Genomic DNA, 15,540 nt, shown 5'->3' on the forward strand with positions numbered 1-15,540 from the left:
TGCCCGCATCTCGTGGTCGTGCGGTAGCGTTCTCGCTTCCCACTCCCGGGTTCCCGGGTTCGATTCCCGGCGGGGTCAGGGATTTTCTCTGCCTCGTGATGGCTGGGTGTTGTGTGCTGTCCTTAGGTTAGTTAGGTTTAAGTAGTTCTAAGTTCTAGGGGACTGATGACCATCGATGTTAAGTCCCATAGTGCTCAGAGCCATTTTTTAGACCAAACAGCGAAGTCATCGGTCTCATCGAATTAGGGAAGGAAGTCGGCCGTGCCCTTTCAAAGGAACCATCCCAGCATTTGCCTGGAGCGATTTAGGGAAATCACGGAAAACCTAACTCAGGATGGCCGGAAGCGGGATTGAACCGTCGTCCCCCCGAATGCGAGTCCAGTGTGCTAACCACTGCGCCACCTCGCTCGGTACCACAAATTTCCAAATGCATTGCTTATGCAGTTTTCAGCCCACGGATCCGATGCTCCGATATTAGGCAGGTGTATCAGTTTCTTTGGCTCTTCAATGTATGACTTACATCACGATGTGTTCCCATAATTGCCATCAGACGTCTCTGCACACTCTAATTCTGTATTGAACATATAACATTCATGCTTCTAGACAACTGTCCTGCTAACATCGTGTAAGTTGTATAAAAGCGATGATTTTCATTTACTTAATGTTGTTCTCTGAATTATTTTACCAGTAGCCCGCAGACAAAATACGCTACGCCAGTCATCTATCTGGTGGTAGATACTATACTTAATGCTACCCGTGCGCCGTGCGAAGCCGGGCCGCGTCGTTAGCCTTCACGTGTGTGTTACTCACACCTACGGGTAGTCGATGCTGACGTGAGTTCAGCTGACAACGGACAGCAGACGAAACCGCTGAAGCAGAACAAAGCCCACGACATGAAAGAATGCCCGTCAAGTTTTGTATTGAGTTTGGAGCTGAATTAATCTCGCATTAACTATGTTACGGTTGTTCCTTTGAACGAAGTGCTTTCCAGCGAGGCTGAAATAGGCATTAGTTGCGCCCGACTATCAAATTTGTCTGAACTTACTGGTTATTGCTGTCTGTTTCAGAGTTCAGGAACACACCGTGATAACAAGTACGCAATTTTCCTTACTACACACTAGTAAGCAATAATAAGGATATCACAGCAGGGTCAAACTTAATTCATCATTTACATATCATGTAAAACCGTAATCACTACAATATGATTTTAGTGCGTCTGGACACAGTATACGGTATTCCACTTATCGCATTTCATCTTCCTACTATTTTGTTGGACTGAATATTTCCTTGTGGCAGCAATAATAAATACGAGAAGGGCAGTCAAAAATAACAATAGTTTCACTATTAGTCTGGCTCTGTGCACTATGGGACTTAACATCTATCGTCATCAGTCCTCTAGAACTTAGAACTACTTAAACCTAACTAACCTAAGGACATCACACAACACCCAGTCATCACGAGGCAGAGAAAATCCCTGACCCCGCCGGGAATCGAACCCGGGAACCCGGGCGTGGGAAGCGAGAACGCTACCGCACGACCACGAGCTGCGGACCACTATTAGTCTCGTCTACTATTCTCCGTGTAGATGAGCTGTTGAACGAGTGGCAGGCACACAACCACGAGTAAAAACGTTACTTAGTTTTCGTGAAATGTACTTCTCGTGAGCGAATTCGTACAGAACACAGGTGCACACACTAAACACGCACGTCTACATTGTGCGGCTAATTACATTGTTCCAGCGTTACAGGTCGAGCAGCCTAATGCTGTCGGCCGCGGTCGTATTGTAGCTGTGATTGTGTCTGTTCATGTGTGTGCTTGCGTGTATTGTATTAGTTTGGTCTGAAGAATGGTAGCGTCCAAAAGCTCAGTAATGTTTACAATCTATGTTTAGTGTCCCTTGACAACACAACAGATCTATTATACGGTAAATGGTTACATTTATTCACCCCTTCCTTGCATTCAGTCATTACTAGTATTGCACAATGAGCGTGTTCACGATTTTTTGTGACTTCATCTACGATGATTAAAATAAATATTAAATTGTACTTATGTCAGATATGAAACTGCACCTGTAGAGGTGACCACAATCGCAAACTGCTGTATCTTTCTGTTCACTTACTCTCAACCAAAATACAATAATGTCCCTACGGTTAGAATTAACATGCTGTTTCTCAAAATAAAATTGCAACAACCAAAATATAATAACATTTCTATGACTAGAATGTACATACTGTTTCTCAATTAAAATTGCAACACCAGAAAGAACACAAATAACGAAGCTTTACTTATGGTGTGTGTTCACTATAGTAAAAAGAAAGATTAAATTTGTAGCTGATTAGGGGACATCTTTGTTGCTGTCATCTTCAATCCGAAGAATGGTTTCGTGCAGTTCTCCATGCTACTCTGCCCTGTGTAGGCCCCTTCACCTCCGAATAACTCCTGCAGTAAGAAATGTTAAAGATGAGAAATGGATGAGTTCCACTTTAAATTACATACGCCAAATCTCTGAGTGGATGAACCGTTCACAATAGCTACGCATGACTGGACGTAAACAAGGTTTTCTATGGTGTGCACATCACGATGACCTATCCAATAGAATAGCGTGTGTATTACACTCTGAGGCATATACTTCGAAAATGGTAACCTACCAACGAAATAAAAGATTTTCTACGACAAAAACTCGAAAGTCCACCAACAAGTAAAGCTGTAATCAGTTAAAAGATTCCTGTGACGGAACCGAAGAAAACTTTGGTTATAAACTCCACTCATTTGCAATTCAATAAGCTACATCTAAAAAGAACATGAACAGGAGAACGGAAACACTGAAATGTATGCAGTAGAAACAATGAAACCGTCTATCGGTGCCGCCGGATTCTGTTCCCCTATTCAACAGGCTTTGTACATTTACGATGAATACCATAACTTATTTAGAGCAAGCGCAGACGCAGTAGTGTGCTAAATATCTTCGCTAAAGCCTGTGAAATTCTGTTCCTAGAATCGTAGGGAAATATTCCCGATTGCACGAATTGTAGTTTCGGGGAGAAAGCTACTTCTGTTACAGTACTGGGCAAGCGAGTCTTCACCTTCTCCGCTATTATATCGCTATATCATATTTATAAACTTCTGGTATAGTTGTTAGGTTAACCGGTTTCCATGCTAGATAGATAAAACCCAGCGGACTATTCGCTCAGATAACTAATTTGGAATTTGTTTTCCACGTAAGCGAGAGATGCAGTAGAGATCACTTTTCGACTGGCAATGAGGTACAGGAGAATTACAGTCGATGATGAGAAAGATACAAAGAAACATGAACGTGAATTACAGTAGCATTGCTTCCTCAAAACTTATTTATGAACTTGGAAATTTACGAGTGCATTGCTACTTGACAAGCGGAAAGTTTGATTACACCCAAGTTAGGTTGCCAAGTTTCTGCTCGTTTCACTTTATGAAACGCATAAAATCGTTATTATCATACACATAGAGTACGCATTTACCATATATGCAGATCATCATATACTTTACTACATTCTGCCTATAAAATATTACATACGTTGTCTCGAAGCAAAACCTCAGACATATTTTCTCCTCGCGTTATCTGACTATAGCTGTTTACGATGAGAACACGGCAAGTGGCATAAAACGATTTCCCAGAAACTCCGCTCAATGAAAAAAGGATTGGAAGAAGTGAACACCTGTCTCGGCTTATCCGTCGAGATTCGATCTTTTCTGAGAAGACGACGGTCAAAGTTTTATAGGTACTTTATGAGCCATTTAGCAGGTTAACAGTTCAGGCGAATCGGTGGCATTGTGACGAACATCGCGGTTTCACACTTTTGCGTCCCGTACTCGAAACTTCATTATTATTTTTATTTTTCGTTTATCTACTACGCTAATATTTTCCAATGCACATTAAAATAACGTTGTCCTTTTTTGTCTAGTAATTGTACTTATTCGAATACTAATTATATGTCTGGTGAATGAATTAAAAAGAAAAGAAGCAATGAATGAATGATAAAATTATTTGAAATTGTTTGCCGTGTACCTTGATTCATAATCACCTGCAAGCGCCAGTTTTCGGTAAAATGATCCGTTATGTGCTGTTTGCCGCTAAATTATTGCCAACGCGTGAAATCTTCAGCACTGGTAGCGACCTTTGTTTCCCGAGTGAGATTCATACGAAGAAATGTCACTGTCAAACTTTCCTTCGCAAGATGCTTGCGTGGTGTTCCGAATTCCTATATTTAGAATGTTTGTACGATCGGTGTCATCCAAGAGAATGCACCGAATCATCCTGAAAAATAAATGTAACTATAAAATATAGGACTTAATATGAGAATTGATATAAAAATCAGTATAAGAATACAATAATTTAAAAAGATTGGAATCCCTGAAAACACCACCCACACATATAGTATATAATGAATCTGTGACATTTATCGTGAAACCTAGTTGTAATTTTACAATTATTATAATGCCCTTGTATCCCCTAACTTGATAAGAAAGATTCGAGTAATAGCCTCCTACGAACATGGGTAAATAAATGAATAATAAATAAAGAAATAAACAGGTAAATCAAATAAAATAAATAAAAAAAATAATCTGGCTTCGAACACGGGACGCGAAAATGAGAGGTCGTGAAGCTAGCCTGTGAGCCACCATTTCGGCTGATATTATCGAGTGCTAAGAAGCATCTAAACTACGTCGAAACCTTTGACTGTCGTTTTCTTAGAAGTGGTCGAGTGTCTATGGATAAGCCGATATATGTGTTTGCTTATTTGATCTCTTCTTCTAATGAGTGAAATCTTTGGGTAATCGGGTTGTGGCACTTGCCGTGTTTTCCTCGGTAGGTAAAATTTTTAAAGTTTCGTTTTGCGGCGTAATAAACAGTATTTAATCGTGACACATTATTACATAATTAAATATAAAAATGTGTTACACACACTGTGAGGTCGCTAACTAAGTTCTGCTCCATATCCCGTTACAGGCAAAGGAAATATGCTCGTCTGAAGTACCGACGGGCAGCCATCTGAAAATAGCTTTTTCTTTCGCAAACTGTACGTATTGCAGAAAGTAACTGACTTAAAGAAGTGGAAAGGCGAATAGATTTTAGTGATATACAGCCATACTCTGAATGAAACCACCGTGAAGCGCATGACAGAGGATTTTCCACTGGAGCACGCACTTGGGTTTCTTACAGTTCTTTGTTGCGCATGGAGCGCCAGAAGGACTGCTGCCACTCCTGTGTGCGTAGTAATTAGTCTATTTTGTTTTCGATTCAAGGTTGTGATCAATGCTGGAAACGAAGAAGGAAAGAGAGTCATTCACACTGGTAAAGTGGGAAGATAAGGTTTTAACGTTCCGTCGGCGAAGAGGTCATTAGAGACAGAAGAGAAGCTCGTGATGTGGAAAAGAGATGAGAGGCAATCGGCTAGGTACTTTTCAAAGGATCCATATCGGTATTTGGCTTAAGCGAACCGGGGAAACCACAGAAGACCTGATATAGGATGACAGAGTAGGGGTTTGAACCGCCATTCTACCGAATGCAAGTCCATAGTCTCACCACCGCGACGCTTTGCTCGGTGAGACGAGTAAAACGTAGCCGGAGTTACTGTTACGTGCCTTTGATTTCCTCTACTTTGAAAGGGCAATAATATAGTCAAATATCAATGTTTCTGTGTCTGCAGTGCGACAGTAATCGTTAGAAGTAGTACACGGGAGACTGCCGTAGCCTACACATCACTGTGCATCTTATGGAACTTTCACACAGAAATTTTATGGCTAAGGTGATTCCTTTGCCCATCCAATACGTGGATGATTAGTCAGTTTCTACAAGTGAGTGAATTTTTTTCTCGCAGTTGTACATTTATTGTCCCAGTACCTGAATTGTGTGGATAGTAAGAAAAGGAATAAGAAAGTCGAGTGTGGACTACGCTAAAGTAAAGAAACTGTCTTTAAAATTAGCGCGGAAAATTTAGTTATTCATTTACGGTTTTTTTCGGGAAGATGAAAATAATGTAAAATGTATAGAATACCTGTTTACATGTAAGAGTAAGCCTGATGCCCCTCTCTCGTTTACATCTAAACAGCCCTTCGACGTATTTTACATTACTTTCATAACGACAGCATCTTACAACAATTAGAAATAATTGCAAGATAATAAAGGAAAACATTAGCAACTGAGGTATTAAAAAACAGTAAATATTAGTGCATGGAAAATATAACAACAAGAACAAATTACAATCACACAGATTTAAATTGAAGATACTAGCAAAAACTGACTTGAGAAGGTGGGAGAAGGCGAGAAAGACGAAACTGATAGAAGGCAAGTAATGAAGAGAGGGGAAAGAAAGAACGTGACTTGATTGCGAAGCGAAAAGAGAAGGAAGCACGACTGGGAGAAGGTAGCATTTGCTTTAATGTTTGCGAGAGAGAAAACTAATCGTATGTGTCAAAAATGAGGTTGACAAAATGACCTGCTTCAGCTTTTTCTTAAATGTAACGGGACATTTGATTCGGCTCAGGATGCAGGTTATATTGTTCTAGAGCCAGATAGCAGCAACATAGAACGGAATGATTTTCTTATACGGATTTGAATTGCGGCAGTCGAGTAAATTCGTCTAACAGCAAAGAACGGGAAAGAACAACAGCTAATGACAACTGTTTACGGAGGATCTTTTCAAAGTAAAATGCAAGTAAAGAGTAGACTGAAATGCCCTTTCGGCATGGTGTTAGTCTGCACACTGATCACAGGCTCAGATTGGACAATATTGGGAAGAAATTCGGCTGTCTAACGAACTAGCCCGAAATTCAAATCAACAAATTTAATCCTTTCATGGTTAAAATTTATTCTGCAAATAGTTGAAAAATAAAAGGTGAAACACTATCTTCCATTATGACGAATAATACACTCTCACTAACAAAAATTTTAAGCTGAATGAGTTTGAAAAGTGGTGAAGTGGAATACATGTGTCCCACGAACCTGACTAGGTCCATGTTTCCATGTGAACCAAGGATTTTCAGAGTTAAAATATTAATTTTGGAATGATTTTATCAAAATGACAGTTATAGAAAAAAGCATAACAAATCAGTCACAAAACATGCTTATTCTCCTAACAATGAGATACACAAAATATCGCAGAATATTTTCAACATAAAATTTGAAGATGGCTTTGACATACCACTCACCAATGTTTCTACATTCTGTGGTATATGCGGCCCACTACACACAAAGTATGTTTAAACCAGTAGAGTTACTAAGGTGTAGCATTGTTTCAAAATAATGTCTATGATGTATAAAAAAATACAGCTAGTCATTTCAGACATTTTTGGAAACGGGAAGATGGTGATTCGATCTGATTTTCGTGTAACAGACGCACTGTGTCACAAATAAATAGTAAACATACAAGATAGCATTTTACAGATATGAGATACAAAGCGTATATCCCATCGACCACGAACGTTTTACGCAAAGAGTATACAGAGGATTCGAATTCGTTTCGGGTGATGCTCCTGTGTGCACAGAGGCAGGCCAGGGCGAAGGCAGCGGGCTCCAGCACGGGATCCGTAAGGTCGTTGATACTGTGATCTTTAACCGATAAGGATGGATGCCGATTTGAAGCTTTTACGCCTCGTGGAAAAAAAGAAAATTTCGGTTCTCTGCCATGGTTTACCAAGAACGAAAGTGGTTTTTTCCTAATTTTCGAAACAATTATCGTGGCTTTACTGAAGCTGAACTGCACTGTGCGCGGGTGAAAAAATGTGTGTGAGTGGGTGGGTGGGTGTGAGGGTGTGTGTGTGTGAGTATGAGTGTGTGTGTGTGAGAGAGAGAGAGAGAGAGAGAGAGAGAGAGAGAGAGAGAGAAAGAGAGGAGGGGAGAGGGGAGGGAGGGAGGGGAGACAGGGAGACAAAGAGAGGGAGGGGAAGCTGAGGTACTAGAACAGGTCGTGAATTTTTTTATTAAATCATTCCGCACTTAAAACATTATTTATTGCGATTACTATTTCGACACGTTATCATTTTCAAGCATTCTGAAAAAAAAATCGATCGTCAAATATAATAAACATAATTATGAAACTGACAAACATTTTAAAGCTGCTTACGTGGGATATTGTAAAGCACTGACTAATATAAACCTGTGACATGCTGTGTAAGAACAGTTGCATGAGGTGTTATGAATTTATCTGTTGATTCATATAGCTTGTACACTGTAGAGCTGATGTAACCACTGAAGTTTAAATTTCATGTAGTAGACGTGATAACTGGATCACAATAGCGGCAAAGATGTATGAGGTATGGTGTCCAAAGATACTAATATATGGAGTCGATATCATGTGATTTTGAAACGTGTGGGTAGAAAAGAGAAAAGTGAAGGAAATATGATGAAATAAAAATGGAATCTACAAATGATACTACCGAGTGAGGTGGCGCAGTGGGTAGACACTGGACTCGCATTCGGGAGGACGACGGTTCAATCCCGGGTCCGGCCATCCTGATTCAGGTTTTCCGTGATTTCCCTAAATCACTCCAGGCAAATGCTGGGATGGTTCCTCTAAAAGGGCACGGCCGACTTCCTTCCCCACCCTTCCCTAATCCGATGAGACCGATGACCACGCTGTCTGGTCTACTTCCCCAAACAACCAACCAACCAACCTACAAATGATACTGAGAATATAGTTTAAAAGTGGGTAAAAAGATGAAGCGACTATCTGGTCAAAATAAAAGAATATTCAAAAATACAAATAGAGAAGAGGGTCTAAAATCTCATACAGGTGAAAGTAGCATTCTACATACGTAAGTCCGGAACCGCGCGACAGCTATGGTGGCAGGTTCGAATCCTGCCTCGGGCATGGATGTGTGTGATGTCCTTAGGTTAGTTAGGTTTAAGTACTTCTACGTTCTAGGGGGACTGATGACCTCAGATGTTAAGTCCCATAGTGCTCAGAGCCATTTGAACCGTTTTTTTGTTCATTTAAAATGTATTATGGATGGTCGGGAACCCCTCTATAAATTTGGATATCTCCTGAATAATCAAGCTGCTTCCTTTTTTTCTATTTTAGGGAAAATTTCTAAAGAGTTCTCATTGTTATTTAGCTTGAATCTAGTCGTCCAAATATGGTTCTCAATGGATGATTTACTATTATCACTGGTGCTACTGTATTATTTACAACGAATGTTACAACTTCTACCAGTTTGTTCTACATAAAAGTTATTGAATTCGCCACAGCTGATTTTATGAACTCCAGAGAGTGTGTAAGGTTTATTGTGTTGGATACTGCGATGTATGGTCAGACATAACGAGTTGTCAGTTTTTATTTCACAGATATTTTCGTCACTTTTCTCTTTTCTACGTACACATTTCATAAACCTCATGATATCAGCTCCATGAAGTATCATCTTTGGACTCCAAAGCTCATACCCTTTGCATGTTGTATCTTTGCTGCATTTGTGATGTAGCTACCAAGCCTACTACAGCAAGTTTAAACTTCAGTGTTTACATAATTATTTTACCAGCTCTATAATGTATATGGCATATGGAACAGCTGATAAATTTACAACACCTCATGCAACTTCCCTTACAGAGCGCGTCTTAGCTTTATATTAATGTGTTACAACAACCCATGGAAGTAGCTTTTAAATTTTGACTTTCAATTTTTGTCAGTTTCATAGTTACGTGTATTGTTTTTGACGACTCATTGTTTTCGGAATGCCTGAAAACAACAACATGTCGAAATTGCAGTCGCAATAAATAATGTTCTGAGAGCCAAAAGCGGAATGATTTCATTAAAAAATTTCACCATGGCTACGAACACAGTTGCCATCAAACTAGTAGGTCGTGTGGTGGTCTGCTGATTATTAAAAATCCCAACAAATACCTGTAGGTAACGGACAGTGAGTGTTTGCGACTGCTGTGCCACGTCTGCAATGGCCTGAATTCTTGGAACGCAGACCAGCGAAGAATGTAAACAGCGTACTTGTCTGCCGCAGACACATGCGCGGGCCGCAGTCAGATGCAGCGCGGAGCTGTCTGTACTCTGACAACCGATCTCGCGGAGCAAGCGCGGCCAGGCACACCGACCTAATTAATGAGCGGAGCGGCAGACCCCTTCTGGCGCGCAACCCGCGACACAGCTCCCGTGCAGCCCGGGCTGAGCGCCGGCGGGCCAGCAGCGATGTACGCCGGCCAAGGTACTAGAGGAACACCACAGTCCGCTAATGGCCCGGCCGTGCCGACAACGGAGGTACGCGCGACGCGCCTGGACCCACGGGCGCCACCGTGGTCTCTCTCTGTACACTCAGCAGCACCACCCGAAGCGTATCTCCACCCTCTGTACACCCTGTGTATTACGTATGAAGACGCTCCACGAAGACGACTCTTAGCGTCTCGGAACTGTTTGCTTACTGCACACTTCACACCAGATGTCATGTTCACGTTATCATCTATCTAAGTTACATTAATTCCTGACTTCCACGGAAAATTTATGTTCACATAGATCCAACACCAGTGATTAAGGAGGAAAAAACGGAGTTCGTAACATGATAATTTCTCGTATATGAAACAGACGAATGAGAAGGAGAGGGAAAGGGTGGGTGTAAAACTACTGACTTCCAGTTGCACGTGGTATTGTGGAAATGCACTGGCGAAAGAGGAAAATTTATGCCGAACCGGGACTCGAACCCAGATTTACTGCTCCTCGTTAGCGATTACCTTAGTCGCTTCTGCCATCCCTCAACCATTGCCCCCTACTACTCTCAAATTATTGATTCTCGTAGGAGTTTGGACGATATTAGTGAATCCATATTAATGTCACGGAGCCGTCACAGAAGTATATGTACACGACAACTGTTTATTCTGTCGCACATGGCTAAGGAAAAAAAAAGTCGCACCACTAAAAATAAGTAATGTAGAGTAACGAAATTTCTGCATTACATTTGTCTAGGTAACATGTTTAAGGGGCTCCGGAACGCCCTATACTTGCAATGTTAAAATAACGCTTATAAATTACATCTTTCCTCACAAAGTATTTGAGGTAGGAAGTTGAACTTTTTACAGATTATTTATTGGAATATGGGCTACAACTTAACACAGGGATTTTACAAAATTTTAGTTCAGTTATTAAAGATGATTTTTTTCAATTGTAATGAAAATTCACAACATTTTTTTGCAATGTTTTATTTATATATTCAAAAATATACAGTTTTTTGGAAAAAGGTTGTGTTAAATTATGCAGACGGTACTGTGTAACATTTACTGAAAGTTTGAAACAAATATGTTTGGAAGATCCTTAGAAAACATGTAATTAGTATGAGAAAATAAAAGTTTTGGGAATCGAGCGACAAAGATTGGATTAACTTTTTAGTGCATTCCAGGTCCATAGGATGGATTATCTTCATCCTCTGCAAACTCCTCCTCCAGCTTCCTCTTGTTCCTCCTCCTGTTTACTCTTCCTTGTATTTCTAGACTCTTTACAGCCCTGTCTGCAGCCCGAAGGCGTTCCTTGTCTAAAGCAAGAATCGCTCGTACCATGTTAGAACCTATCTTCATTCCCATATTTCTAAATACCTTGCACCTTACAATGTTGCCATCATTGAAAGTCGCAACAGCATCATACACACCAAAGTGAAGTGTTTCTATTCCAACAAATACAGTCTTGGGGATTCTCGACCATATAACACTATTTACACTTTCATTGGGGTTTTGAGTTTTTCCGTGAATACACTTTTTCAACAGTTCAGGTGCTGCTAAGTCTCTGAAAATAGGTTAGCCACAACACATACTTTATCTCACATCACTAAAATGTACCTGATGAGCACGGACGTTAATAATAACACCATTTGACAGCAGTTTAACAGCGCCACAGTGGGTCACGTCCATGTAGAACACATTTCAAAAAAAATTTAAAAATGGTTGTAGTCTTCGGAATTGAATAAATTATATATCTATTAAAAGGTAATAGTCTGCAGATTCAGAAAACGCAAAAAAGTAAAAATTTAACTTTTCATGATTTTGAGCCTTTCCGGAGCCCCTTAAGTGGTTAGCATTGAAAGATCTCTGGTTAATGCAAGGGAGAGGTAAATCATTGAAAATGTGAAATACTGGTACATTGATACCCGGCGTAAACGTCAGTATGTTGTATGCAAGAATGCAAAGGCGCATATAATGTGTTGCACAGGTGCCGGATATCACTTCCATGCCTGTTGCTCTGCGACAGTACATGGACGATTAATGCTGTTCGTGAATGATGCTGGCGTTGTGACGTCCCATATGTGCTCGATTGGATTCAGATCTGGTGAACAAGCAGGCCAAGGCAACGTGTCGACACACTGTAGAGCATGGTGGGTTACAACAGCGATGTGTGGCCGAGCATTATCCTGTTGGAAAACACCTCTTGGTATGCTATTCACGAATGGCAGCACAACACCAGACTAGTTTGCAGTCAGGGTACGTCGGATAACCACAAGAATGAACTTACTGCCATACGAAATCACACCCCAGACCATTACTCCAGGTGTAGTTCTAGCATGCAGACAGGTTGGTTGCAGACTCTCGACTGATCTCCTCCTAACCAACACACGGCCATCACACGCACCGACGCAGAACCAGTTCCGATCAGAAAACACATCAGACCTTCATCCTGTCCTCCAATGAGCTCTCACTTGACACCACTGAAGTCGCAAATGGCGGTGGTTCGGCATCAGTGGAATGCGCGCTACAGTGCTTCTGGATCGGAGCTGTCCTTGAAGTAACCGATTTTTAAATTTCGTTGAGTCACTGTGGTGTCGACTGCTGCTCAAATTGCTGCTGCACATGCAGTATGATGCGCCAGAGCCATTACGCCGAACACGATGGACTTCCCTCTCGGTAGTGCCATGTAGCTGTCTGGAGCCTGATGACCACTACTGCCAGCATTAATGTACAGCGGCTACATTCCCGCCAAGTCTTTCTGCAATATCGCAGAAGGAACATCCAGCTTCTCGTAGCCATATTACACGACGTCGTTCAAACGCAGTGGGTGTTGAGAACAGCGTCTTTGTCGCCTTAAAGGCATTCTTGACTAACATCAAACTCACCATGTCCAATCTCAAAGGTACCTAACGTTTACGACACTATTTGCATTCTCATAGTAGCGCTACGACCGTCACTCTTATGTGACTGGCGTGAAATATGAACAGACATCAGATGTAGAAACACGGCTAAAATGGTTCAAATTGCTCCAAGCACTATTGGACTTAACATCTGAGGTCATCCGTCCCCTAGACTTAGACTACTAAAACCTAACTAATCTAAGGACATTACACCCCTCCATGCCCGAGGCAGGATTCGAACCTGCGACTGTAGCAGCAGCGCGGTTTCGGACTGAAGCGCCTAGAACCGCTCTGCCACAGCGGCCGGCAAACACGGCTAGCAACTTCCATTTATGTTGCGCAACTCCTTCTTAGGGTTGCGATGTATAGTTTAGGGATATTGTCATTATATTGGTAAGTTTTTTAATAAAATATATACTTTAATGGCCCATTCTGATATTCATGTATCTGTCGTCTCTAGTATAGGTGACGTTTTGATATAGTTTGCAGTCTGTAACGAATAAGTATACTTGCTTACGTTACTTACATCGAACAAAAATGTTAGGCCTAAAACAAAACTATTAGTGTTTTGTTTAGTTTGCGCTTTTCTGTGTTATATTATTGCACTTATTTACGTATTATACTCCACAGGCAACATTGCTATGTTAACTGTCTTTTAATGCTTATTTCTTAGGTTATTGTAATTATTTTAGAAAACGTTTCTGCTTATTAGTTTCGAGGAGATGTTTCTTGGGGTTGCTTTGTAAATTGGCCAGTGAGCGAGTGTGGGAGTCGTATATAATTTGTTCCTATTTACTGTTTTCTCAGCTCAGCTCTGTACTTACGAAATATTCGTTTCATATGCTATGGATGGTGAGGGGGAATTTCGAAGATTTTGACGGCAAGCTTTGATAGATATATTTGGAGAAAGAAAGACGAACAGAGAGAGAGAGAGAGAGAGAGAGAGAGAGAGAGAGAGAGAGAGAGAGAGGTGGGGGGGAGGGACGAGGAGCTAGAGAGGGAACTTCGGCTTTATCATGTGTTATATGACTTTTGTGTACTGCGGCAGTTCCTTGAGAGCAGAAACACAGATCCACTGCAAACTTATTATTGTCTTTCCCTCTGTTATGGCTTTTCGTATAGGGCAAGTTTTCTTCAATTCATTATTTCTGTGGAGGACTGTTGCTGCATTTAAAGAATTTTAGATAAATGATAATGTCTGGTGGCCTATGGTCCACATCCATGCTATTATGCATAACCATGCAAATGCTTTACATGTTAATAGACAGAAAATAAAATGAATCTGCTGACGACTGTAAAACTTCATCGAAATATGTATGGGTAAAAATGAAGAAAATTGCATTTGGTCCAAGTAGAATCCTCTTCGAAACATATATATTTGGAACAAAATACCGACAAAAAACATTTTTTTTTCTTTTTAATATTTTTAACTGCGTTGTGACATGAAGAAGAACACACAACTGAATATGAAAGATCCGTTTCTGCGTCTGACTTTTCGGTGTCGTAATGCAATATTTATTTTGAAGGAACCGTACAGCGTTATCTTGAACGATACTACTACAATAGTCAATCGCTTGGAAATGATTTAACTCATGATAAATAAATCGCGCATCAAACGAAAAATAACAACAATGGAAATATATTCACATGATCAAAATTTCGGAATTTGTATTGAACTAGTAAGCTGAGTGGAACTCCACACAAGAAATAAAACTGCTAATACTTTTCGCTGTCCTCGAAAGCGGCTGAGTAGCCATCGCCTGTGACTGCTATACGGAGGAACCAGATTAGATTTGCGGTACTGCCAGTGACGTTTCGTTCCTGGTAGGACGGGACGTAGGTGCACTCTGCTTCGTGAAGCCAATAGAGGATCTCCTTGACTGGGAAGAAGCGGCTCCTAGGCTTGGAAAGCTGACTACTAATCGGATAGCGGTGTCCTGAGAATACGTCTCTCCGTACCATTGCCAGAGGCTCTCCTGCTAGAGAGCCAGCCTCCACTGTGTAGTGACTGCGTGAGTTTGACTGGCGAAGTTTTTTTTCCCTCTAATATTATTAACTACATCGTGACTTGCAGGCGAACGTCCAATTGATTTCTGTTGCATTGCGCTGGAAGTTTGCTTGTACCTCCGGGAGTCGGAATGAAATCAAACAATTTGCATAATGGTTTCAAAAGCTAAATGAAGGACGAAAAGCTGCTTAAAAATTTCGTCAATATTGACGTCGACAGTGAGGGAGTATTCGCTGTGAAAGAATCACCTTTCTTTGCCTTAAATGATTTATAATAAACCACAGGACGGTCTGCCAAACTATTGTCCTCCCATGTGCGAGTCTAATGTATGCACCACTGCGCCAAGAAACATCGTGGAAATAGAAAATTAAAATTTTATTTGACTCTCGTGTATACAGTTAATACACTTACTTCACACTTATTAACTTTCTTGGCATCCGGAGCAAAAT

This window comes from Schistocerca cancellata, chromosome 6, assembly GCF_023864275.1.
Source record: "Schistocerca cancellata isolate TAMUIC-IGC-003103 chromosome 6, iqSchCanc2.1, whole genome shotgun sequence".
In the NCBI taxonomy this organism is placed as follows: domain Eukaryota; kingdom Metazoa; phylum Arthropoda; class Insecta; order Orthoptera; family Acrididae; genus Schistocerca; species Schistocerca cancellata.